This window comes from Schistocerca nitens, chromosome 1 (assembly GCF_023898315.1).
Source record: "Schistocerca nitens isolate TAMUIC-IGC-003100 chromosome 1, iqSchNite1.1, whole genome shotgun sequence".
Taxonomy (NCBI): Eukaryota; Metazoa; Arthropoda; class Insecta; order Orthoptera; family Acrididae; genus Schistocerca; species Schistocerca nitens.
The window spans coordinates 293,916,231-293,930,776 of NC_064614.1; positions in this window are offsets into that span (position 1 = coordinate 293,916,231).

The following is a 14,546-nucleotide window of genomic DNA, read 5'->3' on the forward strand; positions in this document are numbered from 1 at the left end:
CGATAGCCTCATCCAAAATTAAATCCATTAGGTATACGCGATCAGGGTCGTATTAAAGCATTAACCAAATAGTAAGCTCGGAGTTACAGCTTTTGTGTACTGCTTCTGAAGTGTACTCTCACATTTATTTTAATAGACCATATAATGACTGGGGGAAAGGATAAATAGTGAAATTTCATCATTTATTATGTTTCCTTCGTTCCTTAATTGTTTCAATTTTCTTTGAGATTTGTTTCTGCACGTACAGCTAAATGAAAGGCTTTTTGTTTTGTGTCTTACGAGTTTTTATTTTTTATTTTTTTGTGAAGCATTTTCAGTGGCTGTTTTGTGATATTGTTATACAGCCAGACTAGTGCAACGATAGGACGACACACGTGGAATAATGAGCTGACGAAATTGTCACTGAAGATAATTCGCAAATGAAAAGAATCGAATTACATATGGCACGAAAAAAGCACCCTATCATTTAGCTGCATAGGTGGAGCAGGTCTCAAAGAGTTGTTATATTTTACGTAATAGATTTTATTTCATTTGCGTAGTCGCTGCAACGAGTTCCTGATTACTTTTGGTATTATTATTACAACTGGAGCTACGGCGAAAACGAGAGATATAGTTGCCAATATTTACTTTAACAACAACGTCCTGTAGTTGTTAGGCACATGCGGAGATAGAAGATATTCGCTTCCTTAAAAGTTGCTTCTGTGTCACTTCTAATTTAAACATTCGTAAACACAACACATAACAGTCTTTAAATTTTCCTTTGTTATCTGTGTCAACTGCAGAACACTTTAGCTAATAATGTTTGGCTAGCATAATGATTGTGTTTCACACCAAAAGGTGAAAGAAAAAATAGTGGTAATCACACTCACACACTAAATTGGAATTTAATAGATTCGTTTCATTTCAGTTCGTTAATAACAGCAACTATGTTGTCCCTACTCCTTCACAGTACTTTGACAGTATTTCTAGTAGCGGTTCGTCAGATTTACTGAAATACTCGTACTTCAAGCCACGCTGTGCAGCTCAAGAGATCGTTCTTTAAACTATTCAATAAAACACTGATTTCCCAAGGTAGTAGCCTTTAAGTCTCCTCCAATTACATAGAGGCATCTAAAATTCAAATTAATGAAATCCGTTTGATAATCTGCTTATTAAATTCTCTCGCTTTCGCTGAGACATTTTCGGCTCTTATTTCAAATGCACCGAAATGGGATTCAGATGGATAAGTCTTTCTTGCATGCATTGCTTCCCAAGATTTAATTAGTCAATTACTCCTCACTACTTCCGTAGTTCAGTTATTTTGTTTGCATTGCATTTTTATGCAAAAAGAAGGTTTGTGAAAAATGAATTGCTACTCAATAAGAAATGTGCAAGTAGTTGCATCCCCTCTAATTTCTTTTTTAATGTCTAGTTTCAGAAGCTGCGAATATCTGCGATGACATGATTAGCTTGCACAAAAGCCTCTCACTTGTAGATTACAACGGCCTATACAGTTTACTGCATTTATGGAAACAACTACCAAGTTCTCTGTCTTGTTGAAGTGGCTCTTTCTATTTCACCTTTCAAATGTTATTTTGTCTTGGTCTCGTACGTTAATCGTAGACACATTTTACATACACTACCTTCCGGATGTTAACCTTGTATACAGCTGGAAACGTCACTGGACATATAAGGCTGAAGATTCCTTCTTGCGTAATAGCAATATTGGCGTATTTTATGATTTTTGTATGAGTTTACAGTTCTTAACGTAACATGCAAGTACAAAAATGTGTGACTCGTAAGCTTGAATTACTGGACATTCGACGAGTTTACTAAAAATTTATATGTCGGGTAAGAACATTTATGAAGAGGTGTTAATATAAAAAGGACTTGGAAAGGTATCTAAGGTAAATTCTTACAAATTAGGAAAGGTAAACTTCTTTTCCGAGATCGCTAATAGTAAGCTTTGTTCTCAACAACTGGTTTCGTTAGGCCTAATCTACGTTACCATTTTCAGATCTGGAAAGCAATTGTACAGTGTAACTATATATATATATATATATATATATATATATATATATATATATATATATATGTACGGCATATTCTTAAAAAGCAGTTAAAAGTGCACTGCCGTCACGTTGGACATAACCACAGCTTACACTGCTACTTAAACGACATGCTTGAAACATAGATTAGCCAAATGACTTTGTGTAAGGCTTGGTGATAACTAATTCTTTCTGCTGTGTTATCATTTGCGTGCAATGTCGTTACTTTAGATGTAACCACAGATTACACTGCTACATTAATGACATTGTAGAAGCCCAGATTGTAATTAGCATCCCTGATTTTTCAAGATTTGTAAGACTTTCTAAATTTTTTAAAACATTTTAAAGCTTTGTACATGTGTCTGTGGTTTTTGTGAACTGTTGAAACATTTACTAAGTAATCTATTGCACATCAATTTGCAGTAACTATTCCGAATATGTGTTCAGTTTTTACACAGGTACACTGTGTAATTAACTCTATAAGATTATTGTTTTTACTGTCTACCTTAATTAATCAGTGAAAATAATTTTGTAAACATGTCTTCAGTTTCAGTTTCGTCCACGTTGTAGCTGTCAGACTGTAGTGTAATTACAAAAATTATTTTAATCCTGCTGTTCTCTTCACTTTTACTATACAAATGTACAGTTCGGGCCGGCCGGGTGACCGAGCGGTTCTAGGCTATTCAGTCTGGAATCGCGCGACCGCTACGGTCACAGATTCGAATCCTGCCTCGGGCATGGATGTGTGTGATGTACTTAGGTTAGTTAGGTTTAAGTAGTTCTAAGTTCTAGGGGACGGATGACCTCAGATGTTAAGTCCCATAGTGCTCAGAGCCTTTTTTTTTTTTTTTTTTGCCGTTCGGGTCAATATGACCCACCATAGTAAAATGCTGAAAACAACTTCCACTCAGTTGTAAGCCATTGGAATTGTTATTATATTTCAGTACGTTGTTAATGGTTCAAATGGTTCAAATGGCTCTGAGCACTATGGGACTCAACTGCTGAGGTCATTAGTCCCCTAGAACTTAGAACTAGTTAAACCTAACTAACCTAAGGACATCACAAACATCCATGCCCGAGGCAGGATTCGAACCTGCGACCGTAGCGGTCTTGCGGTTCCAGACTGCAGCGCCTTTAACCGCACGGCCACTTCGGCCGGCCGTTGTTAATGATCATAACGGTGATAATAATAATAGTAATAATGATAATAAGAATAATAATAATAACAATAATACACAGAACGTCACTATATCAAATTTATTATTTTAGTATTGATGTAGGTATATTGGGAAGAACAGACATATCCACCAAAAAGTCATTCTTAACAACCTTCTTTCCACCTGCCTAAATCACTTCCTTTCCCTGGACCCAGGTAGGTGACCTCTGCTTTGCATCCATGTTTATTACACTTTGCACACAACATGTTTGTTTTATTGTCATTGTATGAATGACAGAACTTACTGCGTGCACGTTTAGTAGAGGTTCTTGTCGTTACTGATTTAGCCATACCTGCCGCTTCTTCAAGGTCTTGGATGCTCCTGACCATTCTCAAAGAATCTTTTGTTCTTGCAAAATGCTTCCTTGGTGCAATGTGGTGTGCAACCAGAGACTTTCCAAGTTCCTCCAAAAATATTCTCCTAGTCAAGTTTCTTGCTTTCCAGTTAGGATCAATCAAAGTCCACAGGACAAATGCTTTATAAGCAACAACATCAAGAATATTGTAGAAAACTATCATGGGCCAGCTATTGATTTTTCGTTGGCATGTCTACGTACCTGTTAACGGATCGAGTGTGTCTATAGCCCCTTTGGTTGAATTTTAACATAAATTCATTTTTGGCTCCTCATCATCCCTGTCACTTATTTCCCAACTATGGTGGAGAGTGCTCATTAGTACAATATTTTTATTTCTGTTAGGAACATAACTGACCATCGTAGTGTCAATTGTGAGGTAAAATGAACACCTATGAACCTCCTTGATGGTCATATTTTGAAATATCTCTGACCTATTTTTACGTATGGTTCCCAACATTGTCAGTTTCCTTTTCAGGAGCAGGTGTCCTAAATTATCACAAATCAGAGTTAAGATCAGGAACTGCTCTCATGCCCTAATTTTTTAAGGTGCCGCTCCACTCTCCTTTCCTGTGTAAATTTAGGCTTTCAGTAAATATGAAGATTTGCTGCCACACAGAGTCCATATCTGGATATGATATACTGCCGGTTTCCTTGAGATATACAGCTTGAATGGACAGCGACCTCGAAATGCTACCAGCTGCTCATCGACGATCACATTTTGCCGTGGATTATACATTTTAGGAAGTACTTCTAACCACTTCTCCCAGATACTGCGAACTGCGGCGAGTTTGTCGGTACGTTGTCTTTCATCTCGTGTGGATTTGTTATTAAGTCGCAAAACGCTCGATATTTTACAGAATATTTCTAGGGACATGGTAGCTCGAAATGTGTTCTGCCCAGTATCCGTACCCCAAGAACCTCCTGTAGATTCCCCATGTGAGCGATATACATCTGCGAGGAATGGGAGTCCTAAATATGCGTGAAAGAGAGAGTCATCAATGTTTGTCCATAGTTTACCACAAACTCGTTGCCCCTCAATATCTGACATCTCAATTATTTCATTTTGAAGTGCTGTAGAAAATAATACTGCAGATAAACTTTTTCACTTATTCCGCTTCTTGCATACCTAGTCCCAGGGTAGTCCTGATGACGTTCGAAGCAGACAGGCGGCCGTGTTGTGCTGGTGGTTGCAATTGCTATTCTATGTTCACGTTTTTGGAAATAGAAGTCTGTATACTACTATGAAGAGGCTGTGGACTGCCATTAATGTCATCAGAACACTCGCTTTCAGATGCACTACTGCCATGATCTTCAAACTCGGAAAGCGATCCTTCTTCTGTTGACCTATTTACTTATGCTTACGACTCAGGGTCAGTAAATGATGTAATCGCCATGACGTTACAATTCAGATTGATCAAATGTTCAAATGTGTGTGAAATCTTATGGGACTTAACTGCTAAGGTCATCAGTCCCTAAGCCTACACACTACTTAACCTAAATTATCCTAAGGGCAAACACACACACCCATGCCCGAGGGAGGACTCGAACCTCCGCCGGCACCAGCCGCACAGTCCATGACTGCAGCGCCTTAAACCGCTCGGCTAATACCGCGCGGGTCAGACCGATCACAAACGAACAGAGACAATGGATAATTCGAACAGTTGACAAGTCATAATGACGCATCCATTGTTGTAAGTGCAGCGCCTTTGTTGACTTGTTGAATGTTGAGAGAAACTGCAACAGTGAAAGTCATTACGACTATAGAATATGAGACAATCATAAAATATTTGACTTTAGAGCAATCATATTAATGTCGGGTCACATTGATCCCAACATTATGTATGTAACTCTTAAGGTTTATGACCAGACGACGTAAAGTATTTGAATATTGAGAGCAAGGTAGGAATGGGCAGGCGGAGGAAGCTGGGTGTGGCCTGTCCCATAATTATCAATAGCTCTGGAGATTACTCGGGGTTGTCAACCAGCAGCAGCAATAAGAGCAGCAGCTCAGCATTGTGGTCGGCTACATTCTTCGTCGTCTGCAAAGCTACAGCATCATGAGAATGTAGAATGACGTATTATAACTCAGTACAGGCATTAACAAGTGACATTTCCTTCACAAAGGATAATAACTTGAATAATAACCTGCAATAGTTAACACTTGTAGGGCACCTGTTTTGTCATTGTTCTCAGACATTATTACCAACCAGCGTCCTTTCTCTTTCCATGTGATCACCGAGTCTCATAAGATATGGAAACTGATTAAATAATTACTGCCATATCTGTTTGTTTGCTAATGACCAGTTTCAGTCTAAATTTTCCGTATTCTTGTACTGCGTAACAGAGGCTTAACTGAATTACAATCTTGAGTATTAATTACATTCACTTAAAATAGCGTAAAATTTCACTGGCAAAACTAATAACTAAAGATATAGCACAAATTAAGAGTGCGCATTTCATTTATTCTGTATTTAGCTTAGCGAGTGACTGCTGTTGGCTTGGCATGTACTTTATTGCAGTTATATTAAAAGTAAAATCAGTTGCTTATTTGCATAAAGGAAATTCAGTTCAGTCTTTCAATAATGAAAAGTAAATCACCTGCCTTTTCCTAACTGTTGCATTACGCTAGGTTACTGGAAGTCATTTTTTACATGACGAAGTTTAATTAGCTCCAGTCATTTATTTAACCAGTAATTTAATTTATCTTTACTTTCAGGATTTAGTATTTCAGAATATGGAACTGCGTACTCAGTTTTTTCTGCTTCATTTATTTCCTCGTGAACTAATGTGTGTTGTGGAAAAGTGTGACAGTCTTCTGTTGCCACACCAGTGATTATTTGCTTAAATTTCTTTGCCGTTACCTTTCTTAAGATTCAGTAGATTCATTGCCATAGCGGACTAGCGACCCTGTAACAATCCCCGTTTTAACAAATCAGTATTAATTTTTGTAGTAAATATTACGTGGTACCCGTTTTATCCCATTTCAAAATAATCACCAGTTTTTATATTAGGTTTAGAATAGATTCTTCCTACTGAAAGGCCTGTTGCACACTTTCCTCCAGCTCACCGTGTTATTTTTCTTCGGTAACGATAGCCTTATGCACTATAAAATTTCGTTAGGCACATGTGATCACGGTCAGTTATATCGCAATCCAGTAGGCCGATAACGAAGGGGAAGGTCACAGCCTGTCAGTCCAGTTACCAACAGCTGTCATTTACTGTCAGTCTAGCTGCACACTGGCTGCAAATATGTGCTCTGGTGGGCATAAGACAGAACCATATGATGAATAACTATGTATACAGTTGTTTTAAATTTGACATACCAATGCATCAGTCCAGTAATCTGTCAAGTACCTACCACTTCATGAGAAAGGAACCAAAGAAATTTATTTCCTGTAATCTGTTATCACAGATCGCCCCTTGGAGCACAAGTCCTACAAGAAGATGTCACAAATTCTAGTGATCAAGTATTATATGAAGCCTCTGATATCCGATTGCCAGCTGTAAACCATATGGCACATATAGGGTGACGTACCGAGCTATTTCACTATTTAAGATGTCGGAACTACCACGTCACCAGTATTTCAATTAGTTCTCATTTAATAGTATGCATTGTTTGATCACTCATATGCGAAATTTCAAAGAACAGATGACAAGGATGAAAGCAGTTATTTTCCAGTGAAGAAATATTTAGCCTGTCATACCCACTAAAAATCACAGAGGTACTACATTACTCGATGGAGGCCGGAATGTTCTGAATTTGTCATGTAGAGTGCAGTTTCAACGTCCTCCAATCATTTGACCCTAATTTCAGGCAGAGTTAATACATCGTAGTTGCCCATATACAAAGAGGGCTAGGATAATTGAGAATATGTTTGTTTCGATCTGCAGTCATAATTATAAACCAGGAGGGAAGAGAAAAATTTAGATGAGTTCGCACGCTGGTATCCTCGTTCCTGCTGTCCTGTTGGTAGCCTGGCGGCTTCCTTTTTCGTTCACCGCGGCACGAGTCAGGTGCAGAAGCGACCAGGCTCATCGCACAGTAGAGCAGCAACATTTCCCGGCGGAAGCCCGCGCCATCAATAACCTTCGTTTCCGCCGCGTCCGCACCGAACTGCGGCTAACAGGGTTTCGAATCCCCTAGGAATAGACGACGGCACAGCGAAAAACACAGCTGAAAATGCGGTAACGATTTTCGGAACCCAATCATAGAACTCTGTCTCTCGTTATCTAGCGCACAATGAGTCTACAGAAAGGAAATAATGGGCAGAAAATCGATGACAGTCCTTAAAGTTAGCTCAAAAACCTACAAAAATTTAATATATTTCGTTGGCTGTGTGCCAGGAATATTTTTGCAGAGAACAGAGATCCACTTGCTATGGAATCCTTTTCCTATGATACGAAGTTAATGAAGGAAATCCAAGATAAGCCAAAAGCGACTTAAGCTTCTCTCTCAAGTAGGCTGCATCTCTGGTCCCATTTTCTTCTTCATTCAAGCTGATGTTGATTAGTGCCTAGGAACGACAGTTCGAAGTCACAAGCTCGTTAAAGAAGCAATTTGGGAAGGTGTAGGAAACTGAAAATAATACATCAACTGTCGCCACAGAAAATACGTAAAGCATTGATAGATATCGAGACAAAACTCCAAAGGAAGTAGGGAATGAATCAGAAGTCCTTAAAAGAAATATAAGTATTAAACTCAGAAGCATAGCGAAAGACAAACGGCAGCAATTTGTCAGTGCCAGATCTTAATTACGAGGTGCATTCAGTAAGCAATGCAAAATATTTTTTTTTTCTGAAAGCAAGCTGGTTTTATTCAGTATTCGAGTACACTTCATTGTACACCGATCCTCCTATTTTTCAACATAATGACCGTGCAACACGTACTACGCCACCCTCCTGAGAGGGACTGTATGCTCTCATGGTACCATTCTACTGGTCGACGACGATGACAACGTCTTGCAGCCGACCGCTGTGGACGAGCGGTTCTAGGCGCTTCAGTCTGGAACCGCGCGACCGCCACGGTCGCAGGTTCTAATCCTGCCTCGGGCATGGATGTGTGTGATGTCCTTAGGTTAGTTAGGTTTAAGTATTTCTGAGTTCTAGGGAACTGATGACCTCAGATGTTAAGTCCCATAGTGCTCAGAGCCATTTGAACGTCTTGTAGCATCAATAACCTCCCATCATCCACGTACTGCTTCCCGCGGAGTCTAGCGTTCTTAGGGCCACAAAATGGTTCAAATGGCTCTGAGCACTATGGGACCTAACTGCTGAGGTCATCAGTCCCCTAGAACTCAGAAATACTTAAACCTAACTAATCTAAGGACATGACACACATCCATGCCCGAGGCAGGATTCGAACTTGCGACCGCCGCGGTCGCGCGGTTCCTGACTGTAGCGCCTAGAACCGCTCAGCGACTCCGGTCGGCTTTGGGCCACACAGATGGAAGTCTGAAGGTCAGAGATCCGGGATGTAGGGTGGATGAGCGAGAATCATCCAATGAAGTTTTATGAGCTGCTCTCGGATGCGCAGAGTCCTGTGACACCTTGCGTTATCATGGAGAGGTTCATTTGTATTTTCATGGTGAGGAACACGCTGAAATCACTATGGCTGAGTGTGTGCTGCGAAATTGTTCTTCGGAGGAGAGGTGGTCTGGGGTTTCTCCATGGATTGCCGGTTTGTTTCCCATGATGATGAACACACGTTTCATGGTCTGGGACGACGTTCGCCAAAAAATTATCGCGATCGGCCTCGTAATGCGCAAGAAATTCCGCGCGAATGGTCCTCCGTTGTTCTTTGTGATCTTCTGTTTGGCAGCGAGGAACCGAACGGGCAGACACTTTTGAGTGCCCCAACTGGCGGAGAAGTGTGCCGGCTCTACCAACATAGACGTCCAGTTGGGCAACGAGGTGTTTAACCGCGAGCCGTCGAGCACCTCGAAAGGGCGTGTCCGCACGTTCCAACGTAGCAGGAGTCACAGCTGTGTGTGGCCGGCCGGCACGCCGGAGATCGGACAGGTTAGCGCGACCGTATTGCGGTAATGGAAGACGCCCTAACCCCACAAGACTCACCGTTCTTTTGTTCATAACCAGCTCTCCGTAGACATTCTGAAAACGCCCGTGAATATCTGCGATGCTCTGTGTTTCCGCCAACATCAACTCAATGACAGTTCTCTGCTTGGAACGTATCTTAGTTTGAACGCTACACATAGCGCTGTCACCTATCGGAACTTCATGAAGCTACAGGGGTTAAAGCGGGAATACTTCACGACGTACCACAACAAATACCGCATTTTTTTCCAACCAAAACTGACTGAGAAAAAATTTGTTGGATTACCTATTGACCGCTTCTAGTATTTGCTCACTTAACTAGATGTAAATAGTTGGTGTTCAATGTACACCACTGGTCATTAAAATTGCTACACCAAGAAGAAATGCAAATGATAAACGGATATTCATTGGACAAATGTATTATACGAGAACTGTCATGTGATTACATACATTTTCACGCAATTTTGGTGCATAGATCCTGAGAAATCAGTACCCAGAACAACCAACTCTGGCCGTAATAACGGTCTTGATACGCCTGGGAATTGAGTCAAACAGAGCTTTGATGGCTTGTACAGGTACAGCTGCCCATGCAGCTTCAACACGATACCACAGTTCATCAAGAGTAGTGATTGGCGTATTGTGACGAGCCAGTTGCTCGGCCACCATTGACCAGACGTTTCCCATTGGTGAGAGATCTCGATAATGTGCTGGCCAGAGCAGCAGTCGAACGTTTTCTGTATCCAGAAAGGCCCGTAAAGGACCGGCAACATGTGGTCGTGCATTATCCTGCAGAAATGTAGGGTTTCGCAGGGATCGAATTAAGGGTAGAGCCAGGGGTCATAACACATCTGAAATGTAACGTACACTGTTCAAAGTGCCGTCAATGCGAACAAGAGGTGACAAAGACATGTAACCAATGGCACCCCATATCAACACGCCGGGTGATACGCCAGTATGGCGATGAAGAATACACGCTTTCAATGTGCGTTCACCGCGATGTCGCCGAACACGGATGCGACCATCATGATGCTGTAAACAGAACCTGGATTCATCCGAAAAAATGACGTTATGGCATTCGTGCACCCAGGTTCGCCGTTGAGTACACCACCGCAGGCGCTCCTGTCTGTGATGCAGCGTCAAGGGTAACCGCAGCCATGGTCTCCGAGCTGATAGTCCATGCTGCTGCAAACGTCGTCGAACTGTTCGTGCAGATGGTTGTTGTCTTGCAAACCTCCCCATCTGTTGACTCAGGGCTCGGGACGTGGCTGCACGATCCGTCACAGCCATGCGGATAAGATGCCTGTCATCTCGACCGCTAGTGATACGAGGCCGTTGGGATCCAGCACGGCGTTCCGTTTACCCTCCTGAACCCCACGATTCCATATTCTGCTAACAGTCATTGGATCTCGACCAACTTGAGCAGCAATGTCGCGATACGATAAACCGCTATCGCGATAGGCTACAATCCTTTATCAAAGTCGGAAACGTGATGGTACGCATTTCTCCTCCTTACACGAGGCATCACAACAACGTTTCACCAGGCAACGCCGGTCAACTGGTGTTTGTGTATTAGAAATCGGTTGGAAACTTTCCTCATGTCAGCTCGTTGTAGGTGTCGCCACCAGCGCCAACCTTGTGTGGGAGCTCAGAAAAGCTAAGCATTTGCATATCACGGCATCTTCTTGCTGTCGGTTAAATTTCGCGTCTGTAGCACGTCATCTTCGTGGTGTAGCAATTTTAATGGCCAGTAGTGTAGCGACCGTCACGATGGAAGGTATGAAATAGCTAACGAGGTTCTCACAGGGATCAGCTGCAGACAAGGGAGCATTGTAGCCGGAGTTAGCTCTGATTGTTTCAGTTTCTTATCCTTAACGTTGAGATCATGTGAAAGAGCTTACAAAAAATGGTTCAAATGGCTCTGAGCACTATGGGACTTAAAAGCTATGGTCATCAGTCCCCTAGAACTTAGAACTACTTAAACCTAACTAACCTAAGGACATCACACAACACCCAGCCATCACGAGGCAGAGAAAATCCCTGACCCCGCCGGGAATCGAACCCGGGAACCCGGGCGTGGGAAGCGAGAACGCTACCGCACGACCACGAGATGCGGGCAAAGAGCTTACAATATCAGATTTTGTGCTGCTTATTCCCTATGAAATACTTTTGCGCTGGCTAACAAGAACTATGGAAATATATTGGTTGAAACTGTCTGGCAAATTAAAACTGTGCGTCAGTCCCGAAACTCAAAACTGGGATCTTGCCCGTGTACTTTAGGGGAGAGGTACTGGCAAAAGTGAAGTGAGTCGCCTGTGGGTAGCTCAGTCGCTAAAAGGTGGTCGATACACTCATTCTCTGCGACAAGGAAAGTATCTGGTTCGAGTCCTGCAGCGATACATAATTTTAAACTAACAGGTAGTTTCAAAACTGTGTATACTCTGCTGTAGGGGAAAAGACTCATAAGATTCATTTCATGACCTATGTTTTATAAATTTTGATTACGCTTCCTTGTGTCGTTGTTCTTTCTCTTGTCCTCCTGAAAATTCCTCTTGTAACATGGAGACATACCGTATAAGAAGTTAACTGAAAACAATAATGGTACACAGACATTTTGTTTGGGCTGTCTGCTAGTGTTAATACCATGACAATTATTTCCTATAATGCCTATTGTAAATTCATTTATGTTTCTTATGACATCAGAAATAAATCGATATTTGTGGTGAGGGTTCCCTGCAAAGCCTCCTTGACACTAGACAAAAGTTTAGTACATCATAAGAAGTGTTCTTCCAGTTAGAGACTGATGAGCCATACCGACTGATTCTCTCTGACAAAAATATCCGGATAAGTAAATCCTGGACAAAATTAACGACTCCAGTTTACATTATTACCGAGCTGCCCCTGTCAGCTTTTCACTCGAGTAATACACAATGTTTATTCCAAAACTAGATCCCGTAACCAATATTTCACTGATGGTAGTCTCGAAAGTACTGCAGTGTTGGTTTGATTCCGCGGTTGTTTGCCAGATGGTCAGAGAAGATAAAAGTGACCTTGACAGTCGTAGATCCCGCCAGTTGTGAAGGGCACTGTGTTATTAGATTTATGCCGGCAAAAGGATCTTCATCTAGTGAAATGTATAGTGAATTATGCCTTGTGTACGGACCTGAAATAATGAGCGACAAATATGTTCACAAATGGTGCAAAATATTTCAAAGCGGCCGCACCAATGTTAACGATGAACAGCGGAGTGGCAGACCCAGTATTTGGACCGATGGCATCGTTGATTAAATAAACCAAAAACTTCGAAGTGATCGGCGGTAGACGATTACTGGTCTGGCTAATGAACTCCAAAGTGTTGCGCAGATCTCAGTTTACAGGACTATCGCCGAACAATTTGCTATCAGAAACTGTGTGTGATGTGGGTTCCAAAAATGCTCACTGATCAGCACAAGGAACAAGGAATGCGTTGTGCACGACAGTTTTTGGAGCCCTATAGACAGGATGGAGGTGATATGCTTTCCCACATTATTACGGACGACAGGACGTGAATATCGTATATCAACGCGGAAAAAAATCAACAATGAATGGCGCCATTCAAATTCTCCGAAACTAAAAAGGACTAAGCAATCCCCCTTCTCGAATCGATAAAGGTGGCCAGCGGTATTGAGACGAAAAGGATGTCATTTTGAATGATATCTTGAACGGTGGATCAGCAATTACAGCTGATGCATACTGTGAAACGCTAACCAAACTTAGACGTGTCCAAAACCGAACCCGAGGACAACTGACGTCTGGCATAATCCACCACGACAATACACGCCCCCACAATGCTGACAAAACGAACGAGACGATTCAAGTTTTACGTTTGGAGCTTTCTGATGACTTTCCGTACAGTCCCGACCTTGCATCGTCCGACTATTTCCTATTTTTGCATTTTAAAAAGTTGCTGGGTGGACAACGATTTCGAAACGACAATGAAATCAAGACTGGCGTTACTAACTGGTTCAGTCTCCTGAAGACAGACTTCTATGCCGAAAGGTTAAAGAAGCTGGTGCAGCTTACAGAAAGTGTATATATGTGACCGGTGATTATGAAGAAATGTAAAGTAGACATGTAGTAAAACATAACGGTTAAATGAGAACTTTTCTTATGAGCTTATTTTTATGTACAAACGGACCTTAGTTTTGGGATACGTCTCGTAGCAGCCACAGTAGAGATCACGGAAGAACAAGTGCTGGATGCTCCAAAGTCTGAGTGTTTTCCTGCATTTCTTTGCAGTTTGCTGTAGCTTGTAATCGCAGCATTTAAGACACATTCATCTCATGCAACAAACCACTTGCTCGAACTGCTGACAACTCTTGGATGCGCAAACAAGAGGGGCGTGTTGGACGGTGGAGTGTGATTGTGGGCGCCCGAGCTACGGGCCACGGCGTGGCGCTGCAGAGCACGGCCCACTCTCGTGGATTGCCGGGAACGTGACGTGGTACGCGATGCGTGGCTTTTGCTGGCCTCATTCCGCGTCCCAGCAAATTAATCGTCCAGCGATGAGCCCCGCTGAAATGTGACCGCGGCCCAAATGGAGCGCCCTCTCCCATCACCTCGTAATTATCACACTCGTTCTTGGTGTCGCACGGCACTTCATTGGCTGTAACCAGGAAAATACACTGCAGAAAATAAATTTCGTTGCTGGTAAACTTCTCTACGCTCTATGAATTCAACATTCTTTAGTATAAATACCAATTCTTCCCGCTTTATAGTGTCATCCACAATGCTCAGCATGATTCTCTTATTTGCTGTCATTGCATGGCGTCCCGTACATCTATGAAACATCTCGGTTTTAGTAATTTGATTTGGTGTGGATTCACACCACTGATTAATTACTAAACTTTCAAATTTTTG